Source organism: Diceros bicornis, chromosome 27 (assembly GCF_020826845.1).
Source record: "Diceros bicornis minor isolate mBicDic1 chromosome 27, mDicBic1.mat.cur, whole genome shotgun sequence".
In the NCBI taxonomy this organism is placed as follows: Eukaryota; Metazoa; Chordata; class Mammalia; order Perissodactyla; family Rhinocerotidae; genus Diceros; species Diceros bicornis.
In genome coordinates, this window is record NC_080766.1 from 37,537,776 (window position 1) to 37,553,101 (window position 15,326).

The following is a 15,326-nucleotide window of genomic DNA, read 5'->3' on the forward strand; positions in this document are numbered from 1 at the left end:
AAGAACTTCTGACAGGGCAACTTTTGATACCACGTAGAATCAGTCAGAATTAAGCTATTTGCCAGTCTACTTTTTGCATAATTTACTTTAGATTTACTCTGATTTCTTTCAAGACCTGTGCTAGTCTGAATGGTTGCCTTGGTATGTCAATGTTCTAATAACTGTAGGAGGGAAACATTGGTTGGAAATCATTTAAAGCCGTGTCTTTCCTTGAGTAACATACGATAGAGACCTGTATTTGTTATGGTGGTGTTTTTCTCTACACCTAAGATTGTATCTGTTGCTACTGTATTTGTGAACAGCTCAAGCTAAAGAAAAAATTGATATGAACACTATCATAAGATGGCAAAATCAAGGTTAGAAATCAATCAGTGACTTGCTGTAAAATGATATCTCTATATATCCTTTTTAGCGTAACATTTATTAAAGTCCATTTTATTAGCATAGGTACAAAACACAATTTTTCCAGTGGCTGTCCGCTCATTACAAAGTAGCCAGCACTGCATGGCTACTAGCATCCCTAGGTTTTAATGCCTGGGGAACACACCTAGCAATATTCAGCCAGGCAGAAGGGGTAGACTGAATACAAATAAACGAAAGCCAGAATGGGCGAATTAAGAATCTGGAAGCTGAGATGGTGCATGAAAAAGAAAAACAGAAAAACAGGGAGTTGGACAAGGATACAGTAACCGCTCAAGAGGATTAATTTCAGGGGCATTCCGATGGAGAAGGCAGGCTGCGCCCAGAAAGGTGGGGAAGGGTTTGAAATAGCTGGGAGAGCCTGGGAGAGCGTGCACAGCCTAAAAAGTTTTCATGATGGCTCCGTCCATGATTTCTGAACGCTGGCATTGGTTGCTACGAAAACCGAGCGGCATGATTTAGCCAAGGTGTCAGCCGCAGGGGCATCCCGGATTCGGGCGAAGCGTCCGGAATTCCTGAGATGTCTGAAACGCGGAGGCGGCCGCTTCCCCACCCCCAGCCGCGGCCTCCGTGGGCATTTTCCGGCGAGGGGGGCACGCGAGCCCTTCGAAGAACAGTTCAGACGCGCGGACGTGCGCAGCCAGGCCGCCTGACCCCGGCCAGCGCGCTCCCCAGGGAGCAAGGTGAGCGCCCCCGGCCCGGGCGCGCGGGGTGGGCCGCCCGGGGCCCCCTCCCCCCGGCGCGGGCGGGGCTGCGGGCGCACAACGCGGAAGCGCGGGGCTCCGGGGGCGACGGCGCGGAGGCCGCGCGCGCTCCCCGGGCCGCAGTCGGCGCGCGCGCGGGCGCGGCGGGCGCGGGGCGGGGCGCGGCCGGGCGGCCGCGGGCGCTCGCGCACAGGCCGGGCAGGCGCCTCGCCCCCCTTCCCCTTCGCCTTCCTTCCCTCGGCCCGGCCGGCCCCCTCCTCTCCCCTCCCCCGAGCGAATCACGCGCCCTCCTCTGACACTCGTAGCGGGCCCGAGCTCCGAATTTATCCTTCACGTGACCTGAGGGGGTTGGGTGGTTGGTCGGGGACGCAGAGGGAGAGGGAAAGGAGGGAACGGAATCTGCCGTTGCCCGAGCAACAGGCCCCGCCCGCCGGCTTGGGGCCGGGGGGGCGGGAGGAGGACGTCAGCACGTCAGCCGGGGTTTTGCGTTTTGATTGACAGTTGCTATAGCGACCGGGTCGGTCCGTCGCCATTTTGTTGGTTGGTTTTTTTTTAAACCCTTTCGCTTCCCGCCCGAATAATAATAAAAAGCCCCATTGGAGTGAGGCGGGGGTGGCGGCGGCAAGAGCGGCGGGGGGATCCGGGGAGACTGCTGCCGTCGCTGCTGCTGATCGCAGCCCAGGTCGGGCTTAGGGAGCGGACACCCCGAGCGGGGGGTGCGGGCGCCGCCGCCGCCGCCGCCGCCGCTTCTGCTGCTGCTGTTCCTGCTGCTGCTGTTGGTGCCGCTGCCGCCGCCGGCGAGCGGGCGGGACCGGTGTGAGTGTGCGAGTGTGTGTGTGAGTGAGCGTGTGCGCGGGCGAGTGTGCGTGTGTGTGTGTGTGTGTGTGAGTGTCTGTCTGTCTGTGCGGGGACTCGGGGGCGGGCGGTTCGGGCTCTCCTGGCGGAGGAGCCGCCGCCGCCGCCGCCGCCGCTCGGGCCCCGGCGCTTCTCGCTGCGCAGGTTTGGAGCGCGCGCCATTTTGTGAGATTTACAAAATCCTCCTCGGGAAGAAGCCGCCGGGAGCGGCCGCCACTCGGCGCCCGGCCTCGTCGCCGCCGCCCTCCGCGCCGGGCCGGGCCGCGCGGCCCCGCCGCCGGGAGTCGGGGTCCGGGGACTGCGGTATTTGCCGGGGAGGGGGCTGTCGCCTCCCCGGCCCCGGGCGCCGCTGGAACCGCGAGCCGGAGAGAGACTGAGGAGGCTGCGGCGCGGCCGCCGAGCCGGGAGCGCCGGGGGCGGAGAGAGGCGGCCGGGGCGGCGCTGGCTGCGGAGGCCGCGGCGGAGCGCAGCGGCGGGAGCCCGAGGCTGAGACTCACCGGAGGGAGCGGCGCGAGCGCCCCGCCATCGTCCCGGTGAGTGTCCGGCCCGGCCGCGGCCCCGCCCGGCCCGGCGCTCGGCTCCCCCCGCGGCCTGCAGCCGGGCCCGCGCCGAGGCTGGCCGGGCGGAGGGAGGGACCTGCCATTTTAGGAGGAGGCGCCGCGGCCCGGGGCCGGCCGCCGGGGAGGGAGCCCGCCGGGCCCGGTCCCGGAGGAGAGGCGGGTGCAAGCGGAGGGAAAGTTCGGAGGGTGGGAGCGGGGGCCTGGGGGCCGGAGAGAGCGCCAGACCTTCACTGGTCGCCCGAGCCGAGGGGAGGAGGTTGTCTTCCTCCTCCTCCTCCTCTTCCTCCTCATCCTCTTCCCCCAGCTCCTCCCTCGTCCCTCCTCTCGGTCCCCACCAGTGTGGGAACCGCCGGGGTTCTCCGCAAGGACAATGCACGGGCTAAGAAAATGGGGCCGGCCGCTGGGCCAGGCGCCGGGGAAGGTCGCGAGCCCGGTCCCCCCGCGGCCCTTGGGCTGTGTGCTGGGGCGAGGGCCCTCGGCGTGCTCCGAAGTTGTGCCGCGAGTGCGAGGCAGCCCGGCCGCTCGGGAGGGAGGCATGACCTCTTTAGCAGCCGGAGGAGTTGGTGGCTGGGAATGCGTAAATTATAATGGATACCTGGATATTGCCACGAAACTTGACGAGTCTCTTTACAGGCACAAGCCCACTCTCGCTTAGAGAGAGGCCCCTCCCTAGGCTGCAATAGTTAAAAATGGCACGGTTAGTGAGTGAGTGACTCCAAGTACTTGTCTCTGCCTTTCGTCCGGCCCTAGATGATAGGAAATTTGTAATCTAGGTGCGGCACTTAAATGCCAGCACCATTTGGTTCTTGAATTCCGCCCAAGTTGTCAGAAAATACACCTTATAGCATTGTTTTCACACCGATTTGGAGATGAGGACGAAGAATGCCAGGCACTCGTTCTCAGGGCTTCAAGTGTATTAACTCGCTCATACTACCGGTAGGAATTGTTACCCATTGTACAGATGGGAAAACTGAGCTGTGACTCATCCAAGGTCATACAGCTGGGACTCCAGGAGCCAGGAGTCTGCAGTCAGCCTGGCCTCTTAATCACTAGGTTATAACTCATTATAAATACTGGCGGATTTTGGAGTGATCTGTGCGTAATGACTCAGGGTTGTAACCTAGAGATTGTGTCCATGTATAGTGGTTAGCGTGGGATTAACTTTGTGGTTTTTGGAAGTGGAAAGGAAAGATTGAGATGAGGCCCTCTTAATGAAACTTGTCAGCCCCCCCACCCCCCAACTAGGGAGACAGTTTTTGAATGGAAGGAATTAAAAAATATTCTTTGGTGCGTTTTGTTCTTCACACTTAATTTTAATTATAGGCGTCATTTAAGTATTGATGAGTCATAAGAAAGTTTTGCGTAAAGTTATTATTAGTCATTTTTGTCTTTGAATACTTAGATTTCTTCTTTACATACTTTACATATGCAAAGTGCTTAAGAATGGGTATATTTAATAGTTTCCATTTCGTGACATTTTAATAATTCAGTGGAATTACCTTTAGCTTTTTTGTTATATTTCTCATATCTTGGTGGTTTAGTTACTTTGAGAGAATATTATGTTCAGATAGACTATAAACATGAGACTAGAACTAAAATTTCATGTGCTAAGATTTTAAACCGAAGAAGATAGTTTCAAAGAAGCAGCAGTTAAGACAAAAGTTTACTTGATTATAGTTAAGATGTTTAATATACGTATGACTTAGACTTCAGGTACCCCCAGTGTTTTTGGAGGATTTGCCTTGAAATAGTGGTGTTTATGGTGGCTGTCCAGATTCGTCTAAACTTCAAATTTTGCCAAAGTTAAGGACTCCTGTCAATGTCTACACAAAGTTGTATTGTAAAACTGACTATAAACAGTTGATAAGAGACGTAGGCTCAGAAGTTAATTATTCTAGAAGGTAGGGTCACCCCCGTGTCTGTAAGGTGAAGGCACACTCCTTTAAAATCTAAAAAAGATTTTAGATTTGAACAAACAGGCTTGAATGAATGAATGATCATTATTGGTAGGGGTGGGAGAGACTACGTGATCTAGTGAGATCTTTGTTATTGTTAGGAATTCGGAATTGGGGTATAAGATCATTTCTTAAACATATTTTAAAGATATTTTGGTGGGACCTATTAGAAACTTAACAAACATACAGAATTACTGTGTGCTGAGGATTCAAAAATGAACGAGTTAGTCCAGTCTTTTAGGGTCACTAACATTCGAATTAAATGAAAATATCCCATTTTAATACAATGTCTGGTTTGGGAATGTGGATAGTGAAAAAGACCCTTGGTTAGAATTTTTTTCTCCTCTAGGATATTATCTGACGTCTGCCCCTTAGTTTTATTTATGGAGAGTTACTGTGTTTGTGACTTAAAGATATGGGGGTGTGGAGTGGTAAGTGCACCAAATGGTATTTAGGGAGTTTACATAGGTTTTTATAGTGCTATGAATATTTATCTGCAAAAGCAAAATTCAGGATAACTTGTTATAACACATAATATAGAATGACCTTTGGCGTGTATTTTATTTTGAAACTACAAAAAAAGAAAATGCTAATTTGTATTGAATCTTGGCTACTACTTGAAAACAAGTTTTTTTTTTTTAAATAAAAAATAGCGTAGAAATTTAGACTGCCCAGGGATGTTTTCACATGCATGTTTATGGTTGGCGAGAATTTAGTTATGGGAAGAAAATTTGGATAGAAGTAACTTAATTATGAGTGAGAAGAGAATTGCCTTATACGTGACATTAAAAATAAGATTAATAGGAGAGATGGCTTCATTTGTGACTTTCTTGGTATTTATGATTAGGTGTGTGTCAGTTTTTCTTTGCTTTAGCATTAGGTTTTGTTTTATTTTAAAGAACTTTCACATTTCTTAGATCCACACTCACACCCCCAAGCAATTTCTCTTTTATTCCTCAAGGAAAAACCTTAACCGTCTGAAGCCAGCAAACCCCAAAAACTTCCAGAAAGTTTTAATAACGAACTTGGCTCTTCTCTCCCAAAATTTTATTAGTCTTATAGTTGTGTTGTATTCCTTATCAGTAATTTAAACTGTGAGCTAAGGCTCTCTACTTGCTGTTGAATGTTTGGTGGTTTTACCTCCAGATACTCATGTATATTTTCTATTTAGAAGTAAAGATAGTACTTGCAACTATCAAACATGGTCACTTGAAACTTGATACTAACACAGTTTGCCCTTTCAAAGTGAATTGCGTGACTTATAACTTATGTATACACGTGTATACATAGTGGTTATCCCTTTTAAGACATTTCTTACCATATGTTATTTTGACTGTTGGGCAATGTTTTGATGGCTAGAGAAATTGTGGTAACTCATAATCCAAGGCTTGCACAATTGTGCATTAAAAATTTTGGGGGGTTAAATTTGTGTTTAATAACTTGGAAAAAATCATCAAACTATTTTAAATTACCTAAAATTTCTCCTCATTTGCCCTTAAATGAAGAAATCTTTTGAAATCTTGCTTATGTCAATGCTATCATGTTAAGTGAGAGCTGTGAAGTTTACCATTGGTTATGTGAAAGTGAAATGTTGATATCTCCTGACTAAGATAATTAATTCAGGGTTCACATTAGGCACTTAAAGACAAGTCTTGTTTCCTAACCTAGTGTCTACAGGCAGCCTTAGTTCCAGTTTTTAGTATATGAAAACAAAATGATTTGGAAATATTGTATAAACCAGCTAAATGTTTTTAAAAAGTTTTGCTTTTGCTTTGAAATGCTATTTCCAGAGTTGCATAATGAGTTAAAGTTCCTTATTGGAGATAATAACTTACAGTACATTGAACATCTAAAATGATGTGATTCCTCGTAGGCATACTTTTTGCTAATATAGAACCATTTTTGCTTCTTGGCAATTGATTCTTCTACCAGAGCTATGTACCCTCTTTTCTAGAAGGTGATTTTTACAAGTTTGTATTATTGTTAAAGTTTTGAAAGATACATGTTTTTTGTTTGAGGGACGTGCTCATATCTAATAAATAGTGCATAATAGCTCAAAATGTATGTTTACTCTTGATAAATTGTTTTGAGTTTTATCTCCCCAATAATTGAAATGCTTGTTTAAATCGATTTTGTGTGGGGGCTTAGTGAACTGGTTTAACATGGAATAAAACTGGTTTTCAGTATCACCTCTATTTTAAATAACATTCCCTGTTCATTAAATAGCCCGCTAATTTTTTTAAATGTATAAAACATGCAATGACAAGAGTTGATTTTTTTTTTTTTTAAGTTTTATGGATATTTGTGGTTAAGGTTGGCATCTTAGCACATGCATTTGGGTAAAAAAGAGCTCAAACGGTGATGTCTATCCCAAATCTACTTGATATCTATTTAGAGATAGCAGTTGAGGCAGCATGATACTGTGGAGCGAGTATTGGCCTGTGGAGTGGTGTGAGGCAGAGGCTCCAGAGTTAGGCAGATCTGGAATCGCAACAGGTCCTGCCGCTCACTGGCCATGTGAACTTGAGGCACAGTGATTTTGCTAAGCATCAGTTTCTTCATCTGTAAAATGTGGCTGATGGTACTTAGCATAGAGTTCTTGTGAAGATTGAGATAACGCATATAAATTTCTTAATAGCTTTCTTTCCCCGTTCTCCCTCCTTTCCTCTTTCTTCGTTCGTACTCATCCTTATGGTCTCAGCATAAATGCCATTTCTTTAGAGAGGCCTTCCCCAAACCCCTAGTCTACGTAAGGTTCCTTGGCCATGCATTCTTTTTTTTTTAAAGATTTTATTTATTCATTTTTTCCCCCCAAAGCCCCAGTAGATAGTTGCATGTCATAGGTTCACATCCTTCTAGTTGCTGTACGTGGGACTCGGCCTCGGGTTGGACGGAGAAGTGGTGCCTTGGGGCGCGCCCGGGATCCGAACCCCGGGCCGCCAGCATCAGAGCGCGCGCACTTAACCGCCAAGCCACGGAGCCGGCCCATGGCCATGCATTCTTACAGGACTTGCTGCTTTTTTTCACAGCCTGTTTTGCAGATAGCTATATAATTATTCATATGTATTCGTATATATACTTATTTGTTTAATATCTGCTTCTTCACTTCCCCATTAGATTGTAAGGTCCATCTGGACAGGAATAATTTTTTCTTGATCATGCCTGTAACGCCAGTGCCTGGCACCTAGCAGGGATAGATAAATACGTGTGCATGGAATGATGGAGTGAAGAACCTAAATGTTGAATGCTGCTTGAGGACCACAATCTTGGGCAATGTAGCTTCTCTGAGCCTCAGTATCTTATATGCCAAATGTGCATAGCACCAGCTGCCCTGCCCAGGATTTTGAGAATTTGAAATGAGATACTGCAATGAGGTGCTTTGCAAAAAGCGTAAAATGCCATATAAACATAAGTTGGTACAGTAGCGATAATTTCAGTAGAGGGATTACCCAAGAATTTATAATTAGAGTTTCAGTTTTACTTCGTTGATAAGTAGCTATTGTTTAATATTTATTATAAATTTAAACTTCCTGTATTCATTAGTTAGAAAACAAGATTGAGCGTATGTTCTGACTAAATACAGTGGCTTAAACAGAAGTTCACTTCTCTCGCATAAAAGTAGTCTAAGGCTGATGTGGTGGCCCTATGGGATAGGGGACCTTGGTTCCTCTGTCCTGTTGCTTTCTGGTGCTTAAGGAGACACCATTTACTGTATGGTACAAGACAGCTCCCCACCACATCCATGGTCCAGGAACAGGATGTGGGGAAGGCACATCCTCTCTGTTTAAAGACAAACCTGGAAGTTGCATGTGTGACTTGTGTTTACACTTGTTGGTCAGAACTTAGTCAGGTGGCCACACTTAGCTGCAAAGGAGGCTGGGATATGTGGTCTTTGGTAGCGTGGGTGGCTATTTGGCTGAAAATCTGTTTCTACTGAAGAAGAGGAGAATGGGGGATTATGAGACATTGTCACACTTTCAGATGTTTTTCAGATGTGTTGCAAGAAACTTTCAGAAATAAACTTTGATAAGACAACTTATTGCACTAATGACCATATTTGGTCATTAATCTTTTGAACTGTGGTGTGCAAATTCAAATAGATCATAAGTATTCAGTATATGCAATATATACATATATAGTCGGATTAGGAAAAAATGTAGGCAAACTTTTAGTAGTAAAGAAATTTTGGGTTGAATAGCACATTATCTTACTGACAGTGTTTTCTGATAGAAAACATGATTCTTGATTGCTGTGACTCTATTGTAAGAATATTTGGAATCTAAGCTTTTGAATTTAGTTTTAATAGTGTCCTAGACTATACTGTATGTATTCCTGCTCATATTCTCCGCAAACAACACTAGAATAACACTTGCATCTTGTCTGGTTTTCAGAAAATGTTGGAGTCACTGAAATCTCAACGAGGATGGTAGCAGTGCTGTTTAAAAATACATTTACGGGCTGGCCCTGTGGCTTAGCGGTTAAGTGCGCGCGCTCCGCTGCCGGCGGCCCGGGTTCGGATCCCAGGTGCGCACTGACTCACCACTTCTCCGGCCATGCTGAGGCCGCGTCCCACATATAGCAACTAGAAGGATGTGCAGCTATGACATACAACTATCTACTGGAGCTTTGGGGGAAAAAAAAAATACATTTACTATCCAGTATCTTCCTCCTTAATTTCTGTGGGCTTGAAAAAAGAGGAAGATCTGGGATTCCTTTGAACTGTAGAGTATTATTAGCTCTAGTAGAGACTTGAGAAACTAATGGTTCTCAAACAGTCTTCTGGAGAACTTGTCAAAGTTGTGGGATTCCCAGGCTCAGATACTTCTCTTTCTGTAGGTTTGGGGTGATGCTCTGGGGTCTGTTTTCTTAGTTAGGACTCCAGGGAATCCTGATGCAGTAGAAACATTTTGAGAAAGATTTTCATCTCCCTCGCTTTAGAGAAGGAAATGGATGAAAGAAACTAGATGACTAACCAGTGCCTCAGAATAAGCAGGTCTGGGGCTAGCATATGTTTTCATGCCTCCTGGTTCTTTGTTCTTTCTACGAAAGAGGGGGCAGAGGACTCAGTAGCAACTGCATTGGGATTTTATAGGGATAACTCTCATTCTCCTATATGTTGCTTTTTATGTGTGAGCTCATGGTACTGAATGGTTGGCTCACTTAATTATCCTTTTAGCCCCTTAGAAAAATAGTCCGAGTTAGTCAGATGAATATTTAAAGGTGGGAGGTTGAGGTTTTCCATGAGGTATTGTTAGTGTCAGTGCTGTATCCGATGGGGTAGTGTATCTACAGCATTAGGGTAGATGATAGACAGGTGCTTACTTGGCATGATTAGAAGGAACAAAGGTAGGTCTTGTCCCCAACTTACTACTTTCCTTTTCATTTGGTTTGCTTGCACCTCTCACTGTTGAATTCATTCCTTCCATTAGATTAAAGTAAGAGCTGGATTTCCTAATTTAAAATGGAAATATTCCCAGGGGAGTATCCTTTATCTGTTATCAGGTTAACACTTTATTTTTATCAATTAGCTGGCTGTCATTTTAAAACTTGGAGATTAGCACCTGCGCTAACAAGAAAGGTTTTTGGGAAGGGGAGGGAAGAGTAGAGTAGATGTGCCCTTGCCCCGGGGAAAATGAAGGGCATGTTTGAGAAATGTCAGCTTGTGGGATAGTCCTGGAAAGGTTCATGGAGGCTTCTCTGGTGACCTGAGGTTGGTAGCATTAGACTGGTAGTTGCTGGCCTCCTGTCACGGGGAATGTTGGTAATGGGACTGTGGATAACTTTGCCGAGGACCCACTGGGCTTGATTGAATAACTATTGGAATGGAAGGCGTGTCCTTTTTTTCTTAGTGTTTTATCATCTGTTGAGGGCTCCGGTTTGAGCAGTCTTCCAACATAGCAAACATATAAAGTATTGTTCTGATCACCTAGAGATTTTTGGTTTTTAAAGATCAACAAGTAATACATATTCATGGTTTAAAAAAAAAGATCAAGCCCCATAGAATGGTGTCAAACTCTCCTTCCATGCTCCATAGTTAATAGCTCTTCAGTTTTTCCTACCAGAAGTGTCCTATGCATATATATATACATGCACACACAATTACATGTATATTAAACATTTAATATATGTGTGTGTTACAAAACTTTATGTTTAGTATGATCCCATTTATTTTTTTAAAGTGCATAGACATTGTGGGGTGTGTGTGTGTGTACACAGTGTCTATACACTTAAAATCAAAAGCAAATGGGATCATGCTAAACACACAATTTTGCAACTTAAGCTTGTAGATCTATCTTAGAAATATTCTCATAGCTGTTAGAGTTTCCTGTTGTTTTTCATGGTTGGGAAGTGTTCCATTTTATGGATGTACACAAATAGTCTCCATTAAAGAGCACTTAAATTGTTTTCATGTTTTTGCTATTTTAAACAGTGCTGCAGTGTACATCCTTGTACATGTAACTCTTCTGTGAATGTAGGTCATGGGATATATATTTATAAGGGAAATTGCTGGTTTACCAGATACATGCACATTTGAATATGTATTGCCAAATTGTCTTCCGAAAAGTATCACCAATTTATACTTCCTCACCAGTGTCTAAGAGTACATAGTTTCCCAATCTCACCAACACTGGTGTTATCAGTTTTAATAGGTCAGTTTAATAGGTGAATAGCGATGTCTTTGTCAGTTGAATAGGTGAATAATGATGTCTAGTTGTTTGGATGTGCATTTCTTTAATTATGAGTGAATTTGAACATCGTAAGTTGTACTCTGTCTTGTAGTTTAAATAACAAAATATACATTCTTTGTCAGATATAGTTAAAAATATTTTCTGATTTTCCTATATTTCTTTATTCTGTTGAGTGAAAAACTGATGTTTTGATGAATTGTAAATGCTGATAATTGTAAATGCTTGATAAATTGTAAAAGGGGATTCTTTTTCCTCTTCAATTGAGTGAACATTTGACTGTCTTCATAAAAAACATGTGAGTTGTGGTGGTAGAAGCTTTGACTACAAAAATGAGTAAGATTTGGTTACCTCTCCTGTTAGTGTTGAGATAGTTGTGTATATACAGGCAAAATTAACACAGGTAAGACCATGGCTGCTAACAATTAGAGGTATTGACATAGGAAGAACTAGAAGAACACAAGGAAGTAAGACAATTCTGGGGAATTGAGCATGCCTTGTGGAGGAGGTGGGACTGGATCTTGGTCTTGAAGAATGGATAGGCTTTTTACAGTAGAACCTGAGGGATTGACAGTCCGCTAGAGGAGGTCACGTGGGCAGCCTGTGGTGGGGGAAGTGAAGGTGGCTTTGGAGAATGACAGAATTGTGTGCCCAGAGTACAGGAGTGTGTGTGTATGTGGTATCTTGGGGAGCGATAGGGACAATTGCATTGAGAAAAGGGATTGAAGAGTCTTAAATATTATGAGGAATTTGAATTCGGGGCAGCTGAAGGTTTTTCAGCAGGGCAGTGATGGACAAATCTGTGGGTTAGAGAAATGACACTGTAAGGAGGAGGACTTGGAGGGAGTAAGAGAGGTAAAAAGGAGAAGACAGGTGGGAGAGCCGAGTTTGGAACACCTTAAAAAATTCTTATTTGATTTTCATCAGAACAAAGTGACTATTCCTAGATTCAAACAGCAATGTGGCCAAGTTTTTGGAGATAGAAAGCGGAGAATTAAACTTTGGTGGCAGTATAGTGAAAGGTGATAGGAGTGGAATGATTGGTTTAATGGGACAGTTGAGAATATTTCCTACTGAGGACCTGAAGGAACTGTGGAGGAACGGAAGATGGAATTATGATTGTAGTTCAGACCTTCCGTTAGGAACAGGTGGAAATAATCTGTAGCACTATTAAAGATGAGCTAAAAAATGGAGCAGTGGGAGAAGGCAATGTTAGAAGCTGTGAATCTGGAAATATCATAATTCATGGTTTGAAAAGTATAGAGTTAGCTGAAGGTGTGAGCATTTAATTTATTCTGAGTGCCTTAGTATTTTCCTGAAAAATATCACATTCTGTTTATTTTCACATGTATCCTTCTTTGGAGACCGGTCATCTAAAAAGCATTTATCTTGTGAGGTGGATAGAATTATTTATTGAGTATCTACTAGTGCCCAACATGGAACCTAGAGCCTGGGAATCATGTCTAAAACAAAGCCTGCACTGTTGATGCCATCCTGGAAGTTAACGTTCAGATGCGGAATCTCTAGCAGTCTCTAGACCCGTCTTAAGAACTCAGTCTAGAGTAGACATACATTGTCCTTAAAGGGGACACAGTTGATGAAATTGAAGAATTTTTGATGTTCCTCCTTGAATAATTTTTGATGTTGCTTTTTGAAGGTCAAAATTTTTGTCTCATTTTGTCAGTTAATTTTGAGTTAAAGTTTATCTGGATATAAATAGGACTCCAGTCCTTAAGACAAATACTGTCTGCTGAAAGATTTGTTCTGATTTGATCATTTCCCCTTGAAAAGAACAACTATCACAGTGGTGTTTTTTACTTCATCTTTGCATCAAACACATTCATTATTGAGAGATATTACTTCTCTGGTATAGAAGATTGTTTCATAAAAGTTTTTCAAAACAGCAATGGTAAGAAAATTATTAGGATCTCATTGAGTATTTTACAATCTAAGTTCACTTTTTGAATTTCCCTATAATGGTTCTGTGGTACAGTTTAAAACATCAGTAAAGCTAGGTAAATTTACCTAAGAATTGGCCTGAAGGCCCACAGTTACTCAGCAGTATTAGAATCAGCTATGCAGAGTGAAGAAATTGAAGATAGGAGTCTTAGGATTCATGGGAGACAGCTTGGAGGAAGGCTGCTGAATAAGACAAAGATACAGACTTCTGAAGTAAAGGATGTGGGCATATAGGGAAGGTCAAGGAGTAAGGCAAGTTCAATAGAATGGGCAGAATGGAAGAGGGATTTGAGCAAATGGATGAACAAGAATTCTTTGTCATTAAAATAAAAACTCTTTAATGATTTATTGTGACTTCTAGGGTAAAGACCAAACCAGTGACAGGGTGATGATCTGAATGATCTGGCCCCAGCTTACTTATGCAGTCTTATTGCCCAGGTCTCTGGATCCCTGTCTTTGCATGTGCTGCATCCTCGGCCAGCGATCTTTCCCTCTTTCTTTTAGTTAACTGCTTTTCCTCCTTTGATTTCAGCCCAATGTCACTTTGTCAGGGAAAGCACCCCCACACTCCAGTCTCCTCTTCTTTTTTAATATCTTATGTCTCCCTGTGCTTTTCCGTCATAGTGCTTATCACAATTGGTCATTTTTTTAGTGCTTATTTGATTAATGCCCTCCAGAGAGCAGGGGCAGTGGTGCTTTGCTCGCCCTGCAGTCTCAGGGATTGGCGAGTGTTCGGCACATGGTAAGCACTGAATAAACATTTGTTGAATGAATCAGTAAACTACATGTTTTGATCTTTACTAGTTGACCTCAAGGACCAAAGGACTACATCAGGGGAATGTTTGTGCATTTGGAGTAGGAGCTGGACAGGAAATATGGGAGCCTTGAGGGAAAAAAAAGGTGAATACTCTCTATTTAAAGATAGGATTGGAAAGCTCTATGTAGCCAGGAAAAAGACAAAATTATGTAGTCATGGATTAACTTAACAAATGTTTATGAAGTAGCTACTGTATGTTAGAAGCTAGATGTTGGCAATATGGGGTGGAAAGATTGTGCCTTCTTTATTAAAGGAGTACATAATTGTAGTAGTTTATTGAAATAGATACAGTCCTTAGTGGTCATTTGGAGTGATTTTAAATTGTGGAAGGAATCAGCCTGGATATTCTTCATGATTCCTAGCTAACAAAGTGGGGTTCGTTCAGCAGTTGTGTCTGGAATGTCAGTCCAGCGTTGTAGTAGCTGTCAGGTTCACATTTAAAATGAGCTCTAGCTTTGACTTCATTTAAAAAGTGAGAGAAAAGCAAAGAAAGTGATTTGTTTGGATGCTTTTTGGCTTTGATTTAGGCTTCAAGTTGGGACAACAGAACAAGAAGAACGATTGGGGGAAAGTTCGTTGTATGGATGAATTTTCAAAAGAATGAGTCTTGTAGTTAGAAAGTTATTGAAGCTGTTGATCTTGTCAGGTGAATGAGCTTTTTAAAAGCTTGTAAGGGATTTGTTTTAAAATAGTTCTGAAACCTTTCTCAGTGTCTGGTTTCTGTAGTAGATATTTAGAAAAGCAAATATTCAGATTTTATTGAAGGTCTCCTCTCTGTGGCTGGCCCCATGGTAGGCCCTTGGGACATAGTAGTGAGTCACATAGACATAGATGGTCCCTGCCCTCACGAAGCTTTTCAGTTTAGTCAGACTTCGCTGGAGAGAAATGTAAAGGAAACATGGTTTGCGGTCAGGGTGAGCATTTCCTTCCATCCAGTCCGTCCGTCCATCTATCCGTCCGTCCGTCCATCCATCCATCCATCCATTCATCCATTTATTTTTTGAGCTTAGTTTTGGTGGCAACGTGTTAGACTACTTGAAGCTACTTGTTGCTTTATCTGGTAACAGAGGGTCTAAGGGGGATAACGTAATACCGAGAGAAAACAGAAATGTTGATCTTCAACCTGTTGACAGATTTTTTTAAAAAAGAGATGTTTATGTAAATCAGTGAGTTTCTTCTCTTAAAAAATAAGCTAGTATTTAATAATAGTAACTATAGCTACCATTAATTGATTGCCTTCTCTGAGCCAGATACCGTCCATATTCATTATTAGTTATTTTATTATTCTCGGCAACCTTACAAGGTGGCTGGTTGTATCTCCGTTTTATTATTTAGAAAACTGAGACGCAGGGAAGTAAATGTGCTTAAGG

The 15,326-nt window shown here is 43.5% G+C and overlaps 1 protein-coding gene across 4 annotated transcripts in view; it reads left to right on the forward strand.

Annotated features, from left to right (window-relative positions):
- The first annotated feature begins 2,436 nt into the window (after positions 1-2,436).
- The window catches only part of DYRK1A (dual specificity tyrosine phosphorylation regulated kinase 1A), a 143,828-nt gene continuing 130,938 nt past the window's right edge, over positions 2,437-15,326 (forward strand). For 3 of the 4 annotated variants that reach the window (XM_058523099.1, XM_058523096.1, XM_058523098.1), the window contains exon 1: positions 2,437-2,512. The gene's annotated coding sequence lies outside the window, so the exon portion shown is untranslated. The remainder of the gene's footprint in view (positions 2,513-15,326) is intronic. The other variant, XM_058523100.1, reaches the window with a different exon arrangement.